The 23081-nt window shown below is 40.4% G+C and overlaps 4 non-coding genes across 4 annotated transcripts; all 4 read right to left on the bottom strand.

Annotated features, from left to right (window-relative positions):
* Positions 1-3619: 3619 nt before the first annotated feature.
* Positions 3620-3783, bottom strand: LOC134997218 (U1 spliceosomal RNA). The gene has a single exon (XR_010199763.1). It is a non-coding gene; the product is annotated as a U1 spliceosomal RNA (small nuclear RNA).
* A 151-nt stretch (positions 3784-3934) lies between these two features.
* LOC134997074 (U1 spliceosomal RNA) lies at positions 3935-4098 on the bottom strand. Its single transcript, XR_010199628.1, has one exon. It is a non-coding gene; the product is annotated as a U1 spliceosomal RNA (small nuclear RNA).
* Positions 4099-13904: 9806 nt separating this feature from the next.
* Positions 13905-14067, bottom strand: LOC134997424 (U1 spliceosomal RNA). The gene has a single exon (XR_010199942.1). It is a non-coding gene; the product is annotated as a U1 spliceosomal RNA (small nuclear RNA).
* Positions 14068-14219: 152 nt separating this feature from the next.
* On the bottom strand, positions 14220-14383 carry LOC134997019 (U1 spliceosomal RNA). Its single transcript, XR_010199574.1, has one exon. It is a non-coding gene; the product is annotated as a U1 spliceosomal RNA (small nuclear RNA).
* Between the last annotated feature and the right edge of the window lie 8698 nt (positions 14384-23081).

Genomic DNA, 23081 nt, shown 5'->3' on the forward strand with positions numbered 1-23081 from the left:
AAATTAAGTGGATTTTTGAAAGAAAACAATACTGTCAATATACTATTAAAACAAATTAAAATGGTAAAAGTTATTGTACTTTAAGTAAAAATAAAAGAGCAAAAATATCAATCCCAGTTTTGGATTACTTTAATTAACAAAAAAAAAAATGCATATAGCAGAGGATAGTTTCAATCTGCCTACCTCTGGGTTAAGGGGCCCAGCATGCTTCCATTGCAGTACTCTGCTGCACATGTAAGTGCAAGAGATTCTGAAGCACTCACTCATCATGGGAAAGTACCAATGTGTTTCTTCATTGGTTGATGGAAGAAACATCTTACAAAAACTCTCCAGATTATTGACTTTTTAAAGTTTTCTAGGAAACGTTCTAGATGAATGCTTATTAGCCTTTGTCAGTATGTACTTTTGCAAAGTGTCTCTGTGGTGCAATCGGTTAGTGTGTTTGGTTATTAACCAAAGGGTTGGTGGTTCAATCCCACCCAGGGATGTTATTGACCTTGTCATCAGATTTTGGTGATCTTTAAGTAGACAAGTCAAAATTTCAAACCCCCTCTTATGGTGTAGGGTACCTGGCCTACTCTGATGTAATCAGAGTTAGATTTGATTAAGTGATTTTATCAAAAAACAGCTAGGAAGCACAATTTAGCAGTGGTTTGCAGAGAAAATGAAATATGCTGGCAGAAAAATCCAATTGAGTGATTAAACAGCTCTTCATTTTCTGGCTTTATTTTTATGCTAACTAATTTATTCTCTGAAAAGTGTCCACAAAGCCAAGTATCGGATTAACATCTTTGTAGGGATGGTTTTTCACCTATTACTAAATTAAACTTGCTTCATTGGAAAGGCAGCAAGATGCATCCTCATTTCAATATCTACTGAAATAATACAGGTTGACACCAGGAAACATTAACGCCACTGCATCCTTGCTGCTTTCTCATGTGGAAGTCTGTTTAATGTGAAAACAAGGTGATATCTAATTAGCACACAGGTAAGGAATTAAGAAAATCTTTATTTAAGGGTAAGATGTTTCTCACAAAATCGTTGCCCCAATGCATCATTGAAATTCAAGCTGGAAAGATGATTTTAATATATCACTTGTACATTTTGTATTGCTCTTCTGGTGACAATGTAGTTTGTTTTTGTCAATTACCATTTTAATAATCGGGTAAAGAAAATTAAGTGGATTTTTGAAAGAAAACAATACTGTCTATATACTATTAAAACAAATTAAAAAGGTAAAAGTTATTGTACTTTAAGTAAAATAAAAAGAGCAAAAATATCAATCCCAGTTTTGGATTACTTTAATTAACAAAAAAAAAATGCATATAGCAGAGGATAATTTCAATCTGCCTACCTCTGGGTTATGGACCCAGCATGCTTCCATTACAGTACTCTGCTGCACATGTAAGTGCAAGAGATCCTGAAGCACTCACTCATCATGGGAAAGTACCAATGTGTTTCTTCATTGGTTGATGGAAGAAACATCTTACAAAAACTCTCCAGATTATTGACTATTTAAAGTTTTTCTAGGAAACGTTCTAGATGAATGCTTATTAGCCTTTGTCAGTATGTACTTTCACAAAGTGTCGCTGTAGCGCAATCAGTTAGTGTGTACGGCTATTAACCAAAAAGTTGGTGGTTCAATCCCACCCAGGGACGTAATTGACCTTGTGATCAGATTTTGGTGATATTTAAGTAGACAAGTCAAAATTTCAAACCCTCTCTTATGGTGTAGGGTACCTGGCCTACTCTGATGTAATCAGTTAGATTTGATTAAGTGATTTTATAAAAAAAACAGCTAGGAAGCACAATTTAGCAGTGGTTTGCAGAGAAAAAGAAATATGCTGGCAGAAAAATCCAATTGAGTGATTAAACAGCTCTTCATTTTCTGGCTTTATTTTTATGCTAACAAATTTGTTCTCTGAAAAGAGTCCACAAAGCCAAGTATCTGATTAACACCTTTGTAGGGATGGTTTTTCACCTATTACTAAATTAAACATGCTTCATTGGAAAGGCAGCAAGATGCATCCTCATTTCAATATCTACTGAAATAATACAGGTTGACACCAGGAAACATTAACGCCACTGCATCCTTGCTGCTTTCTCATGTGGAAGTCTGTTTAATGTGAAAACAAGGTGATATCTAATTAGCACACAGGTAAGGAATTAAGAAAATCTTTATTTAAGGGTGAAGAGGTTTCTCACAAAATCGTTGCCCCAATGCATCATTGAAATTCAAACTGGAAAGATGATTTTAATATATCACTTGTACATTTTGTATTGCTCTTCTGGTGACAATGTAGTTTGTTTTTGTCAATTACCATTTGAATAATAGGGTAAAGAAAATTAAGTGGATTTTTGAAAGAAAACAATACTGTCAATATACTATTAAAACAAATTAAAATAATAAAAGTTATTGTACTTTAAGTAAAAATAAAAGAGCAAAAATATCAATCCCAGTTTTGGATTACTTTAATTAACAAAAAAAAAATGCATATAGCAGAGGATAGTTTCAATCTGCCTACCTCTGGGTTATGGGCCCAGCATGCTTCCATTGCAGTACTCTGCTGCACATGTAAGTGCAAGAGATCCTGAAGCACTCACTCATCATGGGAAAGTACCAATGTGTTTCTTCATTGGTTGATGGAAGAAACATCTTACAAAAACTCTCCAGATTATTGACTTTTTAAAGTTTTTCTAGGAAACGTTCTAGATGAATGCTTATTAGCCTTTGTCAGTATATACTTTTGCAATGTGTCTCTGTGGCGCAATCAGTTAGCGTGTTCGGTTATTAACCAAAATGTTGGTGGTTCAATCCTACCCAGGGACGTAATTTACCTTGTTATCAGATTTTGGTGATCTTTAAGTAGACAAGTCAAAATTTCAAACCCCCTCTTATGGTGTAGGGTACCTGGCCTTCTCTGATGTAATCAGAGTTAGATTTGATTAAGTGATTTTATAAAAGAACAGCTAGGAAGCACAACTTAGCAGTGGGTTGCAGAGAAAAAGAAATACGCTTGCAGAAAAATCCAATTGAGTGATTAAACAGCTCTTCATTTTCTGGCTTTATTTTTATGCTAACAAATTTGTTCTCTGAAAAGTGTCCACAAAGCCAAGTATCTGATTAACACCTTTGTAGGGATGGTTTTTCACCTATTACTAAATTAAACTTGCTTCATTGGAAAGGCAGCAAGTGATGTCATCCAAGCAGTGGGTCAAAGTTGGCTTCATCCCTCGTCTGCTTATGAAAAGAGAAAAGGGATATGCAGGGCATGGCGGCCTTTTGCGACGCTTGGATGACCCCTAGTTCGCAATAAACACCCCCACCCTCCTTCGGTGTGGGGCTCATGTTGGCCATGCCCCAGCCCCTAAAGCATTCAAGCTGATTTCTTGCAGCAGCTGGGTACTGTAATAGCTCCAGAGCTGCTCTGTAAGGCAAGTAAAAGGGTGTGGGCCCTGCAGCACTACCTGTAGTTTGCATTGTGCATTGGAAGGCACAAAGTAAGCAGACGGGAGGAGAAGTCAGGATAGTGCACAAGGTTATAGAAGGGATGGGCTCAAGAAAAGAGAAGTGGAAACAGACAGCATACTAGGCTGGAGAGAGACCTGAGACAAAGAGATCTGAATTATACGAGAGCCGTCCAGGGGAAACACAAATTATGCAGTCAAGTTTCCCACATTTGGGGAAATCGCAAGGGGCAGCACACCCAGAGTGCAATGGGTGAGCCTTGCCCTGGGAGAAGCACCTTCATGATCATAGTATCTCACCTGGCAGGTTAGTAGGAGTTGGGCTAGAGCTGGGGAGGGTCGCTGCTCGGGCACTACCTTTCAAGTGAAGGAGATCCAACTGAGGCAGCACAAGGGAACTCTCAAAAGAAGAACAAGGCTAGAGGAAGATCTGAGACAAAGAAATCTGACTTTTACCAGAGCTGACCAGAGGAAAGCACAAACACAGTCCACCACTACCACAAATAATGCAGTCGAGTTTCCCACATTTGGGGAAATCACAGGGGTCAGCATACCCAGAATGCAATGAATGAACCTCACCCTGGGAGAACAATCTTCATGACAATAGTATCTCCTATGCAAAATAAGTATGATTTGGGATAGATGATACTGGATGTGTACACAACCGCCCACACACCAACCTTGTGTGGACAGAAGTATACACTCTCCGGCGCCAGTACCCGCTGGATCAAGGAGATTTTAGACAATGGCGGAGACTGCTGCTCCTGATACAGGGATAATTGCAATCCCTATATTGAACAAAAAAACACAAAAACTACCCACACAGGTGTGACCCTCTGTAGGAAATCAGTAGCGCTGTCCCCACCATTTATCGGAGATAATCAATAAATAATTAAAAAATGGCTAATTACTATTAAATTTTAAAACATATAAATCATATTTTATTAACATATATTGCTGCAGCAAAATTGACATACATAAAAATGCATATTGTGTATAGTGGATGCCTTTAATGTAAATGCTCCACATACACAAATGTATATACTTAATTACGTTTATTCTCTGAGGCTTGGATTTTAATAAGCTGACTTCAAAATGTCCACATAGATTAATGATAGACCAATGAGCTCGGCATTTACGGACACTGCTTGCATGAGTATGTCCTTAATTAATTAATGTCCCGAAAAAGATGTGTGCACACATATATCACTTTGAATGGATAGTTACCATGGGCGATAAGTTTTTCATTCACCTCTTTAGAACAGTCTGTTTAGGACCGTCCCAATTGGAAAGACTCCCTCTGCTGGTGCTTGTCCATTTACTGCAGAATATCTGGAGACAATATCCACGGGAATCCGTCCACAGTGCTCCGGCTCCCTCTGCTGGTGGCTAACCGCAATTGCAGGTGGACTGGCTGTTTTGTCGTAGCCAGAAGCCGGTGATCGTGTAAAACAAGCAGGAGGTGATAGTCACTGCCAGTAGGTCCTTCGAAAACGCGTTTCTCCGCCTTCCCAGTGCGTTCAGCGGCTTCCTCAGTTCGAATGACCATCATCCCAATGAACACTTTATATAGCCCCACTTATTTGAAATTCCCGCGGCCATTCGCGCATGCGCACTCAAACGTGCGTTCCAAGCCTCAGTCTCATTACAAACTTTAAATAGACTCCAGCGGCCATTTTAGCTGGTTAAAACACACGATCCAAGCCTCATTATCACACCCGGAAGTTGCATCCATCGTTCTTATTAACAATATCAGAATCAAGCCTCGTTTTAAAACATAATTATCTACAACTTCATATTCAATTATACTGAACTCTAATGCAATTTGCTCAACAAGATTACGTCACTTAGTTTAATCATAATTAATTTATCATGATTACAAGTAATCCATGTCTTATTTGACAACATCAGTACAAATATGACCGTATTTAAGAACAATATTAATACTAGTCAACACATCCTATTTTATTAGCACAGGTGATAAATATATTAAATATACTGCTCAACAGTATCATTACTCGGAAATAAAAGGGGACTAATTTTGATTATAATTTGTACTTTATAATTTATAATTTAGATCCCCACACGCCATCTTGTGGTTCAAATACATAATTACACCCCTTCGTATTGTTATACATAATCCTGTTATCTCCATCTCCTTAATCCAGCATCATAAGGAACCATATCCTATCCCACCCCCCCATATATTATATGTCAAGAATGATATTTATAAAAATCAAATATTTATATTATAAATATTAAACATTTGAACTTAGATTTTATTTAACTCAACCGTATCATTCAGACCCTGCGGGATCAAGGTTTTTAGGCTAAAGATCCAGAAAGCCTCTTTCTTACATAACCTTTTATACCTATCACCTCCTCTACTGGTTACCGCCACTTGTTCAATTGCCATGATTTGTAGATTATCACTTTTCCCTCCATTGCATTCCAAAATATGGCGGTATAGGTAGGTGTTTCCTACTTTTTTATCTATCTGTCTTTTATGCTCCATGAACCTAACGTGAAGTGCCCGAGTGGTGTGCCCCACGTACTGTGCTCCACAACCACACTGTAAGACGTAGATAACATACATGGATCTACAATTCAGAAAACTTTTTATATTGAATTTCTCTCCCGATACAGATGAGACAAATTGTGTGGTTTTCTTTTTTGTGTGTTTGCATGTTGTACAGTTTAGTCTACCACACTTATGGAACCCTAATGGCGGTTTGGGTATCCATGTATCTATTTGTCCCCCTTGGGCATCTGGAGCCATGGATTTTTCCCCAGGTCTCCTAAAAAAACTTGGAGCTAGTGCGGACTTCAGACTATCTGACTTCCGAAATATTACCTGTTCACTAAGGACTACATTGGAGTTCAACATCTCATCCAACTTGAGAATAGAAAAGTTCTTCTTAATTATCCTCTTGATCTTGTATGCACTAGTATTATACTTAGTTACAAACATTGTTGTCCTATCCGTCATTTTGTTATTTTTCTTTCTAGTATTTTTGCTGGTGGTATCCAATAAATGGTCTCTTTCCATATTTTCCACCTCCTTCCAAGCCTGGTCAAGAACAGATATTGGATACCCCTGCGTAAGAAACGCCCCATAGAGAGATTCCATTTGTTCTCTTGCTCCTTCTTTGGTGGAACAATTCCTTTTTATCCGAAGGAACTGGCCCTTCGGTATATTATCCTTCCATCGTTGTAAATGACTACTTTTGTAATGTAAATATCGGTTTTGATCTACCTCCTTAACAAAAGTATTTGTTATAATGATGTCATTTTCGATCTTAAGTGCTATATCCAAAAAAGTGACCTGTGTGGGGTGGCAGTACCCCGTAAACTTCAAACCATAATTATTGCAATTCAAACTGGCAACAAATTCTTCTGCTGATTCAGTGCTCCCCTCCCAAATGAAAAATAAATCATCAATGAAACGGCCATAAAGAACCAGGCTCGCCCCGAGATCACTGGTCCACACATGTTGTTCCTCGAACCGCCCCATAAACAGGTTGGCGAAACTCGGAGCGAACCTGGTTCCCATGGCCGTCCCCCTAGTCTGTAAATAATATCGTTTATCAAAAATAAAATAATTATGTTCGAGTATAAATCTAATACTCTCCAAAATCAACCACCGCAATTCTTCCCCTATATTAGGGTCTCTTAACAGATAAAATGCCACTGCCTCAATCCCCAACTGGTGCTCAATGTTAGAATATAATGATTCTACATCACATGTGATAAAACAATAAGTTGACTGCCATTTAATATTTTTAATTAAATTTAAAAAATGTGTAGTGTCCTTAATGTGTGATTTTAATTTGACAACATAACCCTGTAAAAAACTGTCTATAAAAAAAGATAAATTGCTGGTCAATGAATCTACCCCCGCAATAATGGGTCTTCCCGGGGGGTTAATTAAAGTTTTATGTACTTTTGGAAGACAATAATACGTGGGAATTACCGGATTATCAGAAAACAAAAAACATTGAGTTTCTCTGGATATAGCACCTAAATCCACTGCCCTATTTAGCAAGATTTTTAATTCCTTTTGAAACTGTGCGGTGGGATTGTGGGTCAGTCTTGAATACAGGTGGACGTTGTTTAATTGTCTATTGGCCTCCGCCAAGTACATCACTGTATCCATTACCACAATCCCACCGCCTTTATCAGCTTGTTTAATAGTCAAGGAGGGATCCCCCCTCAAGATTTTAAGTGCTGATCGTTCCTTAGTACTCAAATTATCCTTTAACGATTGTTTCTCTGATTTTTGGCACATCTCCCTAAATTGTTCTAATGTTGACTTATAGAAGCTCTCAATATAGGGCCCTCTATAAGTCAGCGGGTAAAACTCAGACTTATTTTTAAATCTGTTTGTCCCATTACCATCAAATATTTTAGTATAGTCCTCCTTATTCGACTCATTCGTTGATTCATCTGCCAAGGATTCTAATATATCAACCATTAATTGGTCATCCTGATCCAATATAATGGGATTACCTTCAATACCTTTTTTCTTCATATTTTTCATCGCGAAATATCGCTTTCTACTTAGCGTTCTGATATATCTATTAAGATCAACGAATAGATCGAATAAGTTGGGTTTTTGGGCGGGAGCAAAGTTTAAGCCCTTTTCAAGCAATCTCAGTTGATCTGGACCCAACTTTTTTGAGGACAAATTAAAAACCCCTTTTCCCTTCACTTTAATTTCATGTTTTTTACTTGACCTACTCTTTCTTCCTCTCTTTCCTCTGGCTCTTGTTCTCTTTGCCTTTTTCCGGACCACCCTGTTCCTTCGTACTTTCTTTGTGGACGGTTTTGGAATCTGTGGCTGTCCTCCAAAAAATTATTTGTGCCACCATGGGTGTTCGACTGTTGCCTATTCTTCCCTCCCATATCTACCCAATCATCCCTTCCAGAGTCTCTTCTACTCCACTTGGAATATGGGGCTGGGGATTTGACACTATTTTGTTGGAATAAATTATCATGCCTATTCCTATAGGTATTTGGTTCCCAATTCCCCTCATCCTGATTCCTAAAACTCCTGGAATCTCTCCGATCAATTGGGGTTCTTGGTCCCCTGTAATGACCTAATCTATGTTCAAGATTTTGTCTGGGTCCTAATTCCCTTTTAGAGGGTTTTTGGTCATAGATGTTGTCCCTCCTTCTATTGTAAGTGTGAACCTCTCCCTTTTGATAGTCTAATTTATCCCGATTTAGTTTGTTGTTTTTTCTGAAGACTAAGGTTTTTTCAAAATCCTCCACCTTACGATTTACTCTCAGATCTCTTTCATTGAATCCTTTGTCTTCAGAAAAAGATTTCAACAAATCCTGGGTCTTTTCAATTTCCTTCTGTATCACACTAACTTTGTCTTCCCTAAATCTGACAAGCAATTTCATAAGGTTTATGGAACAATTATCTAGTAATTTATTCCATTCCTCTGAAAACTGCTTGTCCTCTTTAAACGTAGAGGTCTTTAAAATCCTCAATCCCCTGGGTATCAAACCTTGATCTAAATATTTCTGTAAGGACACCTGGTCCCACCAGTGCCTTGTTTCCTCTATACATAGATTTTCTAGTCTATTGAATAAACCATGCATATCCTCCAAATTCTCATCCCTCTCCATAATTTGTATATCTTCCCCCCCTCTTAAATACACATTGCGTCTTTCCAATCGTTCAGCTATGCACTTAAGCGCTGCCATATCAATGGTTCCCCAAGTTACCTGCTGCCCGAGATGCAATTACCTAAGACAATCAAATCAAAGAATAAATGATACTGGATGTGTACACAACCGCCCACACACCAACCTTGTGTGGACAGAAGTATACACTCTCCGGCGCCAGTACCCGCTGGATCAAGGAGATTTTAGACAATGGCGGAGACTGCTGCTCCTGATACAGGGATAATTGCAATCCCTATATTGAACAAAAAAACACAAAAACTACCCACACAGGTGTGACCCTCTGTAGGAAATCAGTAGCGCTGTCCCCACCATTTATCGGAGATAATCAATAAATAATTAAAAAATGGCTAATTACTATTAAATTTTAAAACATATAAATCATATTTTATTAACATATATTGCTGCAGCAAAATTGACATACATAAAAATGCATATTGTGTATAGTGGATGCCTTTAATGTAAATGCTCCACATACACAAATGTATATACTTAATTACGTTTATTCTCTGAGGCTTGGATTTTAATAAGCTGACTTCAAAATGTCCACATAGATTAATGATAGACCAATGAGCTCGGCATTTACGGACACTGCTTGCATGAGTATGTCCTTAATTAATTAATGTCCCGAAAAAGATGTGTGCACACATATATCACTTTGAATGGATAGTTACCATGGGCGATAAGTTTTTCATTCACCTCTTTAGAACAGTCTGTTTAGGACCGTCCCAATTGGAAAGACTCCCTCTGCTGGTGCTTGTTCATTTACTGCAGAATATCTGGAGACAATATCCACGGGAATCCGTCCACAGTGCTCCGGCTCCCTCTGCTGGTGGCTAACCGCAATTGCAGGTGGACTGGCTGTTTTGTCGTAGCCAGAAGCCGGTGATCGTGTAAAACAAGCAGGAGGTGATAGTCACTGCCAGTAGGTCCTTCGAAAACGCGTTTCTCCGCCTTCCCAGTGCGTTCAGCGGCTTCCTCAGTTCGAATGACCATCATCCCAATGAACACTTTATATAGCCCCACTTATTTGAAATTCCCGCGGCCATTCGCGCATGCGCACTCAAACGTGCGTTCCAAGCCTCAGTCTCATTACAAACTTTAAATAGACTCCAGCGGCCATTTTAGCTGGTTAAAACACACGATCCAAGCCTCATTATCACACCCGGAAGTTGCATCCATCGTTCTTATTAACAATATCAGAATCAAGCCTCGTTTTAAAACATAATTATCTACAACTTCATATTCAATTATACTGAACTCTAATGCAATTTGCTCAACAAGATTACGTCACTTAGTTTAATCATAATTAATTTATCATGATTACAAGTAATCCATGTCTTATTTGACAACATCAGTACAAATATGACCGTATTTAAGAACAATATTAATACTAGTCAACACATCCTATTTTATTAGCACAGGTGATAAATATATTAAATATACTGCTCAACAGTATCATTACTCGGAAATAAAAGGGGACTAATTTTGATTATAATTTGTACTTTATAATTTATAATTTAGATCCCCACACGCCATCTTGTGGTTCAAATACATAATTACACCCCTTCGTATTGTTATACATAATCCTGTTATCTCCATCTCCTTAATCCAGCATCATAAGGAACCATATCCTATCCCACCCCCCCATATATTATATGTCAAGAATGATATTTATAAAAATCAAATATTTATATTATAAATATTAAACATTTGAACTTAGATTTTATTTAACTCAACCGTATCATTCAGACCCTGCGGGATCAAGGTTTTTAGGCTAAAGATCCAGAAAGCCTCTTTCTTACATAACCTTTTATACCTATCACCTCCTCTACTGGTTACCGCCACTTGTTCAATTGCCATAATTTGTAGATTATCACTTTTCCCTCCATTGCATTCCAAAATATGGCGGTATAGGTAGGTGTTTCCTACTTTTTTATCTATCTGTCTTTTATGCTCCATGAACCTAACGTGAAGTGCCCGAGTGGTGCGCCCCACGTACTGTGCTCCACAACCACACTGTAAGACGTAGATAACATACATGGATCTACAATTCAGAAAACTTTTTATATTGAATTTCTCTCCCGATACAGATGAGACAAATTGTGTGGTTTTCTTTTTTGTGTGTTTGCATGTTGTACAGTTTAGTCTACCACACTTATGGAACCCTAATGGCGGTTTGGGTATCCATGTATCTATTTGTCCCCCTTGGGCATCTGGAGCCATGGATTTTTCCCCAGGTCTCCTAAAAAAACTTGGAGCTAGTGCGGACTTCAGACTATCTGACTTCCGAAATATTACCTGTTCACTAAGGACTACATTGGAGTTCAACATCTCATCCAACTTGAGAATAGAAAAGTTCTTCTTAATTATCCTCTTGATCTTGTATGCACTAGTATTATACTTAGTTACAAACATTGTTGTCCTATCCGTCATTTTGTTATTTTTCTTTCTAGTATTTTTGCTGGTGGTATCCAATAAATGGTCTCTTTCCATATTTTCCACCTCCTTCCAAGCCTGGTCAAGAACAGATATTGGATACCCCTGCGTAAGAAACGCCCCATAGAGAGATTCCATTTGTTCTCTTGCTCCTTCTTTGGTGGAACAATTCCTTTTTATCCGAAGGAACTGGCCCTTCGGTATATTATCCTTCCATCGTTGTAAATGACTACTTTTGTAATGTAAATATCGGTTTTGATCTACCTCCTTAACAAAAGTATTTGTTATAATGATGTCATTTTCGATCTTAATGTAATTATGTATTTGAACCACAAGATGGCGTGTGGGGATCTAAATTATAAATTATAAAGTACAAATTATAATCAAAATTAGTCCCCTTTTATTTCCGAGTAATGATACTGTTGAGCAGTATATTTAATATATTTATCACCTGTGCTAATAAAATAGGATGTGTTGACTAGTATTAATATTGTTCTTAAATACGGTCATATTTGTACTGATGTTGTCAAATAAGACATGGATTACTTGTAATCATGATAAATTAATTATGATTAAACTAAGTGACGTAATCTTGTTGAGCAAATTGCATTAGAGTTCAGTATAATTGAATATGAAGTTGTAGATAATTATGTTTTAAAACGAGGCTTGATTCTGATATTGTTAATAAGAACGATGGATGCAACTTCCGGGTGTGATAATGAGGCTTGGATCGTGTGTTTTAACCAGCTAAAATGGCCGCTGGAGTCTATTTAAAGTTTGTAATGAGACTGAGGCTTGGAACGCACGTTTGAGTGCGCATGCGCGAATGGCCGCGGGAATTTCAAATAAGTGGGGCTATATAAAGTGTTCATTGGGATGATGGTCATTCGAACTGAGGAAGCCGCTGAACGCACTGGGAAGGCGGAGAAACGCGTTTTCGAAGGACCTACTGGCAGTGACTATCACCTCCTGCTTGTTTTACACGATCACCGGCTTCTGGCTACGACAAAACAGCCAGTCCACCTGCAATTGCGGTTAGCCACCAGCAGAGGGAGCCGGAGCACTGTGGACGGATTCCCGTGGATATTGTCTCCAGATATTCTGCAGTAAATGGACAAGCACCAGCAGAGGGAGTCTTTCCAATTGGGACGGTCCTAAACAGACTGTTCTAAAGAGGTGAATGAAAAACTTATCGCCCATGGTAACTATCCATTCAAAGTGATATATGTGTGCACACATCTTTTTCGGGACATTAATTAATTAAGGACATACTCATGCAAGCAGTGTCCGTAAATGCCGAGCTCATTGGTCTATCATTAATCTATGTGGACATTTTGAAGTCAGCTTATTAAAATCCAAGCCTCAGAGAATAAACGTAATTAAGTATATACATTTGTGTATGTGGAGCATTTACATTAAAGGCATCCACTATACACAATATGCATTTTTATGTATGTCAATTTTGCTGCAGCAATATATGTTAATAAAATATGATTTATATGTTTTAAAATTTAATAGTAATTAGCCATTTTTTAATTATTTATTGATTATCTCCGATAAATGGTGGGGACAGCGCTACTGATTTCCTACAGAGGGTCACACCTGTGTGGGTAGTTTTTGTGTTTTTTTGATTTGGGATAGGGCTGGGGAGGGCCGCTGCTCAGGCACATCTCTGTCAAGTAAAGGAGATTCAACTGAGGCAGCACAAGGGAACTCTCATCTGGGGACAACAACTGCAGGGAGAACACATATTTTCAGATGAACATGGGGTGGCAGAAGGCTGCCTAATACTGAAGCACCCCCAAACAACAAACCAAATGCAACAACTAGTGCAAGCATTCCTGGGGGATGGCCTGCAGCAGATGGATTTGAATATGGTGATGTCATCCAAGCAGTGGGTCAAAGTTGGCTTCAACCCTCGTCTGCATATGAAAAGAGAAAAGGAGCGTGCAGGGCATGGAGGCCTTTTGTGGTGCTTGGATGACCCCTAGTTCGCATTAAGCACCCCCACCCTCCTTCGGTGTGGGGCTCATGTTGGCCATTCCCCAGCCCCTGAAGCATTCAAGCTGATTTCTTGCAGCAGCTGGGCACTGTAACAGCTCCAGAGCTGCTCTGTAATGCAAGTAAAAGGGTGTGGGCCCTGCAGCACTACCCGTAGTTTGCATTGTGCATTGGGAGGCATAAAGTAAGCAGACGGGAGGAGAAGTCAGGATAGTGCACAAGGGTATAGAAGGGAGGGGCTCAAGAAAAAAGAAGTAGAACCAGACAGCAAACTAGGCTGGAGAGAGACCTGAGACAAAGAGATCTGAATTACATGAGAGCCGACCAGGGAAAACTCAAATTATGCAGTCAAGTTTCCCACATTTGGGGAAATCGCAGGGGCAGCACACCCAGAGTGCAATGGGTGAGCCTTGCCCTGGGAGAAGCAACTTCATGATCATAGTATCTCACCTGGCAACTAAGTAGGAGTTGGGCTAGAGCTGGGGAGGGTCGCTGCTCGGGCACCCCCCTGTCAAGTGAAGGAGATCCAACTGAGGCAGCACAAGGGAACTCTCGAAAGAAGAACAAGGCTAGAGGAAGATCTGAGACAAAGAAATCTGACTTTTACCAGAGCTGACCAGAGGAAAGCACAAACACAGTCCCCCACTACCACAAATAATGCAGTCGAGTTTCCCACATTTGGGGAAATCACAGGGGTCAGCATACCCAGAATGCAATGAATGAACCTAACCCTGGGAGAACAATCTTCATGACCATGGTATCTCCTATGCAAAATAAGTATGATTTGGGATAGGGCTGGGGAGGGCCGTTGCTCAGGCACATCTCTGTCAAGTAAGTTGCATTTGATTTGTTGTTTGGGGGTGCTTCAGTATTAGGCAGCCTTCTGCCCTACCATGTTCATCTGAAAATATGTGTTCTCCCTGCAGTTGTTGTCCCCAGATGAGAGTTCCCTTGTGCTGCCTCAGTTGAATCTCCTTTTGGAGAAGACCTCAATAAGATTGTAGCTGATCTGGCTACTGCTAAAACAGCTTGCCTACCTAGTATGACTCCTACCACGCAGAAGGCTAAAAGTACTTTTCTTGGCCCTTTCATCCTCCAGGTAAAGCGTACCCAAGGTCAGGCATACCCAAAGCAAGCTCATGTTTCCAGACCTGCCAAGCCCAGACTGAAGCAATCCTGGGCTGCCCATCAGCCTGCTTCCAAAACGGACAAGCCTGCCGCATGACGGTGCAGGCCTCCCTCTGGGGGATCCCAGGGTGGGGGGCCCGACTTCTAGGTTTGGCAAAGAAAGGTATAATTCTAAGCTAGAGAATTCTGTTTGGAGCTCACCTTGTACTTTGTGAAGAAATAATCAGCATTGTGGCTGAGCAGATACATGTAGTGTGTGGCTGCAAACTGCATGGATCTGCTGCGTTGTAATGCTGATTCTTTTTTTTTGCAAAGTACCAATAGCTTCATATAATGTTCACAATTTTTATGCAGGATCAAATAGCTCAATAGGTAGGGTGTTTGATTAGAATTCAACAGGTTATAGGTTTGAATCCTGGGTATGGTAGTTTGAGATGTGTTATTTAATAAAGTATGTTGTTCTGACTGCCGGCATCCTATCACCTGGGATATCATACTAAATAAATGGAGTTGATCAAATTTTTTTTTTTTTTAACTAGGGACAATTTCCAGATACTTCTCTTTATAACTGAGATTGCCCCCTGGAACTTCACATCAGTTGACAACTATGCATGAGTGGGCAGTGCTTGCCCTGGATCTGTCCACCCATTTATGTGCCGCCATAAAATAAAGCATGACTAACAGTTATCCTGGGCGTACACTACACAATTATCTGTCAGGCTATCTATCCAGTCTGGATGGATGGAATGAAAATCTGGTAATGTATAGGAGCAAATGTCAATTAACCATTTGCTCCCAAACACTAGAAAAGTGGTCAAAAATGGTCATTACACAAATTGGTTAAACCCAAAATTTAACCAATTTGTTTAGGGGACCATTTTTGTCCATTTTTTAGTGTTTGAGAGTAAATCGTTGATGGTCATTTGCTCACATAGATAACCGGATTTCTATTCCAACCAGCCAGTGTTGGAGAGATGGTCTGCCAGATTACATAATGCATACCAGAGCCATAACTAGACTTTTTGGTGCCCTGTGACAGAGAATTATATGCCCTCCCCCCCATTTTTGCAATATGGACAAAAGGCGCATGCCTTGTGGGGAAGGGGCATAACAAGATTGATCTCAGAGAAAGCACATGAGATATGAAGATATATCTAGTATACTTGACACTCAATGGTTTGTGGTATTGCAGGGGTGCCCTCCTTAAATGCATATACAGTCACACATGGCATGTTTGTGTAAATGGCATATCAGCAGTCAGCACTAACTGGTGACATGCCATTTGTACAAGTAAGCCATGTGTGACTAATATATAAACATACTTTATTAAATAACACCTCAAACTATCATACCCAGGATTCAAACCTATAACCTGTTAAATTCTAATCAAACACCCTACCCATTGAGCTACTTGATCCTGCATCTATTCTAACCTCCAAAAACAGATTCAGTTGCATTTTCCAGCGTGTTTTGTTTGCGCCTTTGCAAATGTCTTACATCGACAAACTTATTTAGTACTATTTTGCAAATAGGGTTACATTGTCGCAACATTGTGTTCCCTAATTGCTTGATTTTTTAAATGCAAAAATTGATAAAGACACCTGATAATTGCTCTGTGGAGTCTTCTTTTGTGTCTACTTCTTATCTACATTTAATTCCCTACCTATAATCAAGGCATTTTTAAATGCTGGGTGCTGCCAGGACGTGAGGCCTACCTAGTCTTTAGATCTGAATTTGAATGTACTTGTGAACTAACTTAATTTCCTACTTCTAAACTCATTCCTAAATTCACTACTTACATTAATCCTGTAGTTGGGCATTTTGAGCCTTCAATTGTGGGCATTGTTTTGTGTCCAGACCAGCAGCTGGTGGTGTGCATTTGCTGGAAAGGCATCGAAGACCTCCGATATGCTGCATCTCCTGATGTGTGTCTGCCTCAAGTGGCAGTCAGCAAATGCATGCTAGACACCCCATTCCAAGCTGATTGTGACATCACGGAACATGCATCATAGAACAGGCATGCTAGAACATGGGTCTTCAACCTGCGACCCTCCAGCTGCTGTGGAACTACATATCCCAGCATGCCCTGCCTCAGTTTTAGCATACCTTAATAGCAAAACTGTGGCAGGGCATGCTGGGATGTGTAGTTTCACAGCAGCTGGAGGGCCACAGGATGAAGACCCATGTGCTAGAACCAAACCGCAGGTACATTGAATGCTAGCAAGCTGAACGTTTAAATCCTTTTTGTTCCGCAGCATTCCAATGTGGAAGATTCCATGGAACCAGAGATTATTCCATTGAGAAGGACATGCTGCCTGGATGACTGCACTGTGCAAATTAAATCACGGAGCCAGTTGGCTTGTGGGTGGCTCTGGTTACTGGGTGGTTAGGTGGGCGGTGTGTCGGAGGTGGAGCACATGCAAATGAATGTGTATCATCCAGCTAGAGAGAGAGAAAACTCATGCAGGAGTGTGCCTGCTTGTCAGTGAGTTATGCACCTTGCCAGACGTCAAATCTACATGGAGCAACTGGAGGGGACAAGAGCAGGTTTGGAAAATATAGACAGAAGAGCATATATGCTGGCGCATTCTCCATGATTGTGTCAGCTTATGTTTTGGTGCACTGCACTTTCCTCCACTAAGTTTTAGCCATTTTGTTTAAACGCAAGTGTAGTTGCTTCTCGCTCTTTTGGCTGTGATATTGTATTGTGGTTGAAGAGTCTGCTGGAGGGATTGTTTTCTTCATTGGCGAGAGACTGAAGATATTCCAGGATGGAAGGCTTGGGAACACTATCCGTTTTTCAGTTGTGGAAGAGTTGAAAGACCGGATTGGACTACATTCTATAGTAAAGGGTATCTTTGTATTTATTAATCCTCCCTTTATATGTGTCTGTCTTTCAATAAAGCTTTGGGCTTGTGATTCCGTCACCCTCTTACACTCCACACCCATAGCCTTATTAACTATTGTATTGTTTAAATGTATAGTGCAGTTCATGATTTATAGTGTAGGCTGACCTGTGCTGTAGTTCTTGAACTGTACTATACCGACAGCATTTGTATTGTGTTTTGGCTGTGCTGCAACACAGTACTTATGTGTGTAATGTTTATGTATGTTTTATGGCTTCTTTATGTCAATAAAGACTGCTTTTTCAATCCAATATCTGAAAACAATCAATGTTTATCTTTGATGGCAATAGAAGTGGTATGATATTTGCTGCTTTTGAAAGGCAATATCTGATATGTCCCCTATCTGGGAACCATATATTAAATGGCTTTTCAGAAAAGGGAGATGGGAGAAGAGCTTTCAGTACTTGTAGGACCGATGCACATTTCCTATTCTAGCCTCCAAACACAGATTCAGTTGCATTTTCCAGCGTGTTTTGGATGCGCCTTTGCAAATGTCTTACATCGACAAACTTATTTAGTACTATTTTGCAAATAGGGTTACATTGTTGCAACATTGTGTTCCCTAATTGCTTGATTTTTTAAATGCAACAATTGATAAAAACACCTGATAACTGCTCTGCGGAGTCTTATTTTGTGTCTTCTTCTTATCTACATTTAATTCCGTACCTCTAATCAAGGCATTTTTAAATGCTGGCGGCTGCCAGGACGTGAGGCCTACCTAGTCTTTAGATCTGAATTTGAATGTACTTGTGAACTAACTTAATTTCCTACTTCTAAACTCATTCCTAAATTCACTACTTACATTAATCCTGTAGTTGGGCATTTTGAGCCTTCAATTGTGGGCATTGTTTTGTGTCCAGACCAGCAGCTGGTGGTGTGCATTTGCTGGAAAGGCATCGAAGACCTCCGATATGCTGCATCTCCTGATGTGTGTCTGCCTCAAGTGGCAGTCAGCAAATGCATGCTAGACACCCCATTCCAAGCTGATTGTGACATCACGGAACATGCATCATAGAACAGGCATGCTAGAACATGGGTCTTCAACCTGCGACCCTCCAGCTGCTGTGGAACTACATATCCCAGCATGCCCTGCCTCAGTTTTAGCATACCTTAATAGCAAAACTGTGGCAGGGCATGCTGGGATGTGTAGTTTCACAGCAGCTGGAGGGCCACAGGATGAAGACCCATGTGCTAGAACCAAACCGCAGGTACATTGAATGCTAGCAAGCTGAACGTTTAAATCCTTTTTGTTCCGCAGCATTCCAATGTGGAAGATTCCATGGAACCAGAGATTATTCCATTGAGAAGGACATGCTGCCTGGATGACTGCACTGTGCAAATTAAATCACGGAGCCAGTTGGCTTGTGGGTGGCTCTGGTTACTGGGTGGTTAGGTGGGCGGTGTGTCGGAGGTGGAGCACATGCAAATGAATGTGTATCATCCAGCTAGAGAGAGAGAAAACTCATGCAGGAGTGTGCCTGCTTGTCAGTGAGTTATGCACCTTGCCAGACGTCAAATCTACATGGAGCAACTGGAGGGGACAAGAGCAGGTTTGGAAAATATAGACAGAAGAGCATATATGCTGGCGCATTCTCCATGATTGTGTCAGCTTATGTTTTGGTGCACTGCACTTTCCTCCACTAAGTTTTAGCCATTTTGTTTAAACGCAAGTGTAGTTGCTTCTCGCTCTTTTGGCTGTGATATTGTATTGTGGTTGAAGAGTCTGCTGGAGGGATTGTTTTCTTCATTGGCGAGAGACTGAAGATATTCCAGGATGGAAGGCTTGGGAACACTATCCGTTTTTCAGTTGTGGAAGAGTTGAAAGACCGGATTGGACTACATTCTATAGTAAAGGGTATCTTTGTATTTATTAATCCTCCCTTTATATGTGTCTGTCTTTCAATAAAGCTTTGGGCTTGTGATTCCGTCACCCTCTTACACTCCACACCCATAGCCTTATTAACTATTGTATTGTTTAAATGTATAGTGCAGTTCATGATTTATAGTGTAGGCTGACCTGTGCTGTAGTTCTTGAACTGTACTATACCGACAGCATTTGTATTGTGTTTTGGCTGTGCTGCAACACAGTACTTATGTGTGTAATGTTTATGTATGTTTTATGGCTTCTTTATGTCAATAAAGACTGCTTTTTCAATCCAATATCTGAAAACAATCAATGTTTATCTTTGATGGCAATAGAAGTGGTATGATATTTGCTGCTTTTGAAAGGCAATATCTGATATGTCCCCTATCTGGGAACCATATATTAAATGGCTTTTCAGAAAAGGGAGATGGGAGAAGAGCTTTCAGTACTTGTAGGACCGATGCACATTTCCTATTCTAGCCTCCAAACACAGATTCAGTTGCATTTTCCAGCGTGTTTTGGATGCGCCTTTGCAAATGTCTTACATCGACAAACTTATTTAGTACTATTTTGCAAATAGGGTTACATTGTTGCAACATTGTGTTCCCTAATTGCTTGATTTTTTAAATGCAACAATTGATAAAAACACCTGATAACTGCTCTGCGGAGTCTTATTTTGTGTCTTCTTCTTATCTACATTTAATTCCGTACCTCTAATCAAGGCATTTTTAAATGCTGGCGGCTGCCAGGACGTGAGGCCTACCTAGACTTTAGATCTGAATTTGAATGTACTTGTGAACTAACTTAATTTCCTACTTCTAAATTCATTCCTAAATTCACTACTTACATGAATCCTGTAGTTGGGCATTTTGGGACTTCGATTGTGGGCATTGTTTTGTGTCCAGACCAGCAGCAGGTGGTGTGCATTTGCTGGAAAGGCATCGAAGACCTCCGATATGCTGCATCTCCTGATGTGTGTCTCCCTCAAGTGGCTGTCAGCAAATGCCTGCTAGACACCCCATTCCAAGCTGATTGTGACATCACGGAACATGCATCATAGAACAGGCATGCTAAAACATGGGTCTTCAACCTGCGACCCTCCAACTGCTGTGGAACTACACATCCCAGCATGCCCTGCCTTAGTTTTAGCATACCTTATAGCAAAACTGTGGCAGGGCATGCTGGGATGTGTAGTTTCACAGCAGCTGGAGGGCCACAGGATGAAGACCCATGTGCTAGAGCCAAGCCGCAGGTACATTGAATGCTAGCAAGCTGAATATTTAAATCCTTTTTGTTCCGCAGCATTCCAATGCGGAAGATTCCATGGAACCAGAGATCCTTCCATTGAGAAGGACATGCTGCCTGGATGACTACACTGTGCAAATTAAATCACGGAGCCAGTTGGTTTGTGGGTGGCTCTGGTGACTGGGTGGTTGGGTGGGTGGTGTGTCGGAGGTGGAGCACATGCAAATGATTGTGTATCATCCAGCTAGTGAGAGTGAAAACTCATGCAGGAGTGTGCCTGCTTGTCAGTGGGTTATGCACCTTGCCAGACGTTAAATCTACATAGAGCAGCTGGAGGGGACAAGAGCAGGTTTGCAAAATATAGATAGAAGAGCATATATGCTGGCGCATTCTCCATGATTGTGTCAGCTTATGTTTTGGTGCACTGCACTTTCCTCCACTAAGTTTTAGCCATTTTTGTTAAGCTCAAATGTAGTTGCTTCTCGGCCTTTTGGCTGTGATCTTGTATTGTGGTTGAAGGGTCTGCTGGAGGGAGGGATTGCTTTCTTCATTGGCGAAAGACCAAAGATATTCCAGGATGGAAGGCTTGGGAACACTATCCGTTTTTCAATTGTGGAAGAGTTGAAAGACCGGATTGAACTACATTCTATAGTAAAGGATGTCTTTCTATGTATTAATCCTCCCCTTATATGTGTCAGTCTTTCAATAAAGCTTCGGGCTTGTGATTCCCTCACCCTCTTACACTCCACACCCATAGCCTTATTAACTGTTGTATTATTGTACAGTTTAAATGTATAGTGCAGTTCATGATTTATAGTGTAGGCTGGCCTGTGCTGTAGTTCTTGAACTGTACTATACCGTCAGCATTTCTATTGTGTTTTGGCTGTGCCGCAACGCGGTACTTATGTGTGTAATGTTTATGTATGTTTTTTTGCTTCTTTATGTGCATCGGTCCTACAAGTACTGAAAGCTCTTCTCCCATCTCCCTTTTCTGAAAAGCCATTTAATATATGGTTCCCAGATAGGGGACATATCAGATATTGGATTTCAAAAGCATCAAATATCATACCACTTTTATTGCCATCAAAGATAAACATTGATTGTTTTCAGATATTGGCTTGAAAAAGCAGTCTTTATTGACATAAAAAAAAACATACATAAACATTGCACACATAAATACAGTGTTGCAGCACAGCCAAAACACAATACAAATGCTGACGGTATAGTACAGTTCAAGAACTACAGCACAGGCCAGTCTACACTATAAATCATGAACTGCACTATACATTTAAACTATACAATAATACAACAGTTAATAAGGCTATGGGTGTGGAGTGTAAGAGGGTGAGGGATTCACAAAACCGAAGCTTTATTGTAACACAGACACATATAAGGGGAGGGTCAATAAATAGAAAGATATCCTTTACTATAGAATGTAGTCCAATCCGACCTCTGTGCTCTTCCACAACTGAAAAACAGATAGTGTTCCCAAGCCTTCCATCCTGGAATATCTTTGGTCTTTCGCCAATGAAGAAAACAATCCCTCCCTCCAGCAGACCCTTCAACCACGATACAAGATCACAGCCAAAAGGCCGAGAAGCAACTACACTTGAGCTTAACAAAAATGGCTAAAACTTAGTGGAGGAAAGTGCAGTGCACCAAAACATAAGCTGACACAATCATGGAGAATGCGCCAGCATATATGCTCTTCTATCTATATTTTGCAAACCTGCTCTTGTCCCCTCCAGCTGCTCTATGTAGATTTAACGTCTGGCAAGGTGCATAACCCACTGACAAGCAGGCACACTCCTGCATGAGTTTTCTCTCTCACTAGCTGGATGATACACAATCATTTGCATGCGCTCCACTTCCGACACACCACCCACCCAACCACCCAGTCACCAGAGCCACCCACAAGCCAACTGGCTCCGTGATTTAATTTGCACAGTGTAGTCATCCAGGCAGCATGTCCTTCTCAATGGAAGGATCTCTGGTTCCATGGAATCTTCCGCATTGGAATGCTGCGGAACAAAAAGGATTTAAATATTCAGCTTGCTAGCATTCAATGTACCTGCGGCTTGGCTCTAGCACATGGGTCTTCATCCTGTGGCCCTCCAGCTGCTGTGAAACTACACATCCCAGCATGCCCTGCCACAGTTTTGCTATTAAGGTATGCTAAAACTGAGGCAGGGCATGCTGGGATGTGTAGTTCCACAGCAGCTGGAGGGTCGCAGGTTGAAGACCCATGTTTTAGCATGCCTGTTCTATGATGCATGTTCCATGATGTCACAATCAGCTTGGAATGGGGTGTCTAGCAGGCATTTGCTGACAGCCAC

This window comes from Pseudophryne corroboree, unplaced genomic scaffold, assembly GCF_028390025.1.
Source record: "Pseudophryne corroboree isolate aPseCor3 unplaced genomic scaffold, aPseCor3.hap2 scaffold_144, whole genome shotgun sequence".
In the NCBI taxonomy this organism is placed as follows: Eukaryota; Metazoa; Chordata; class Amphibia; order Anura; family Myobatrachidae; genus Pseudophryne; species Pseudophryne corroboree.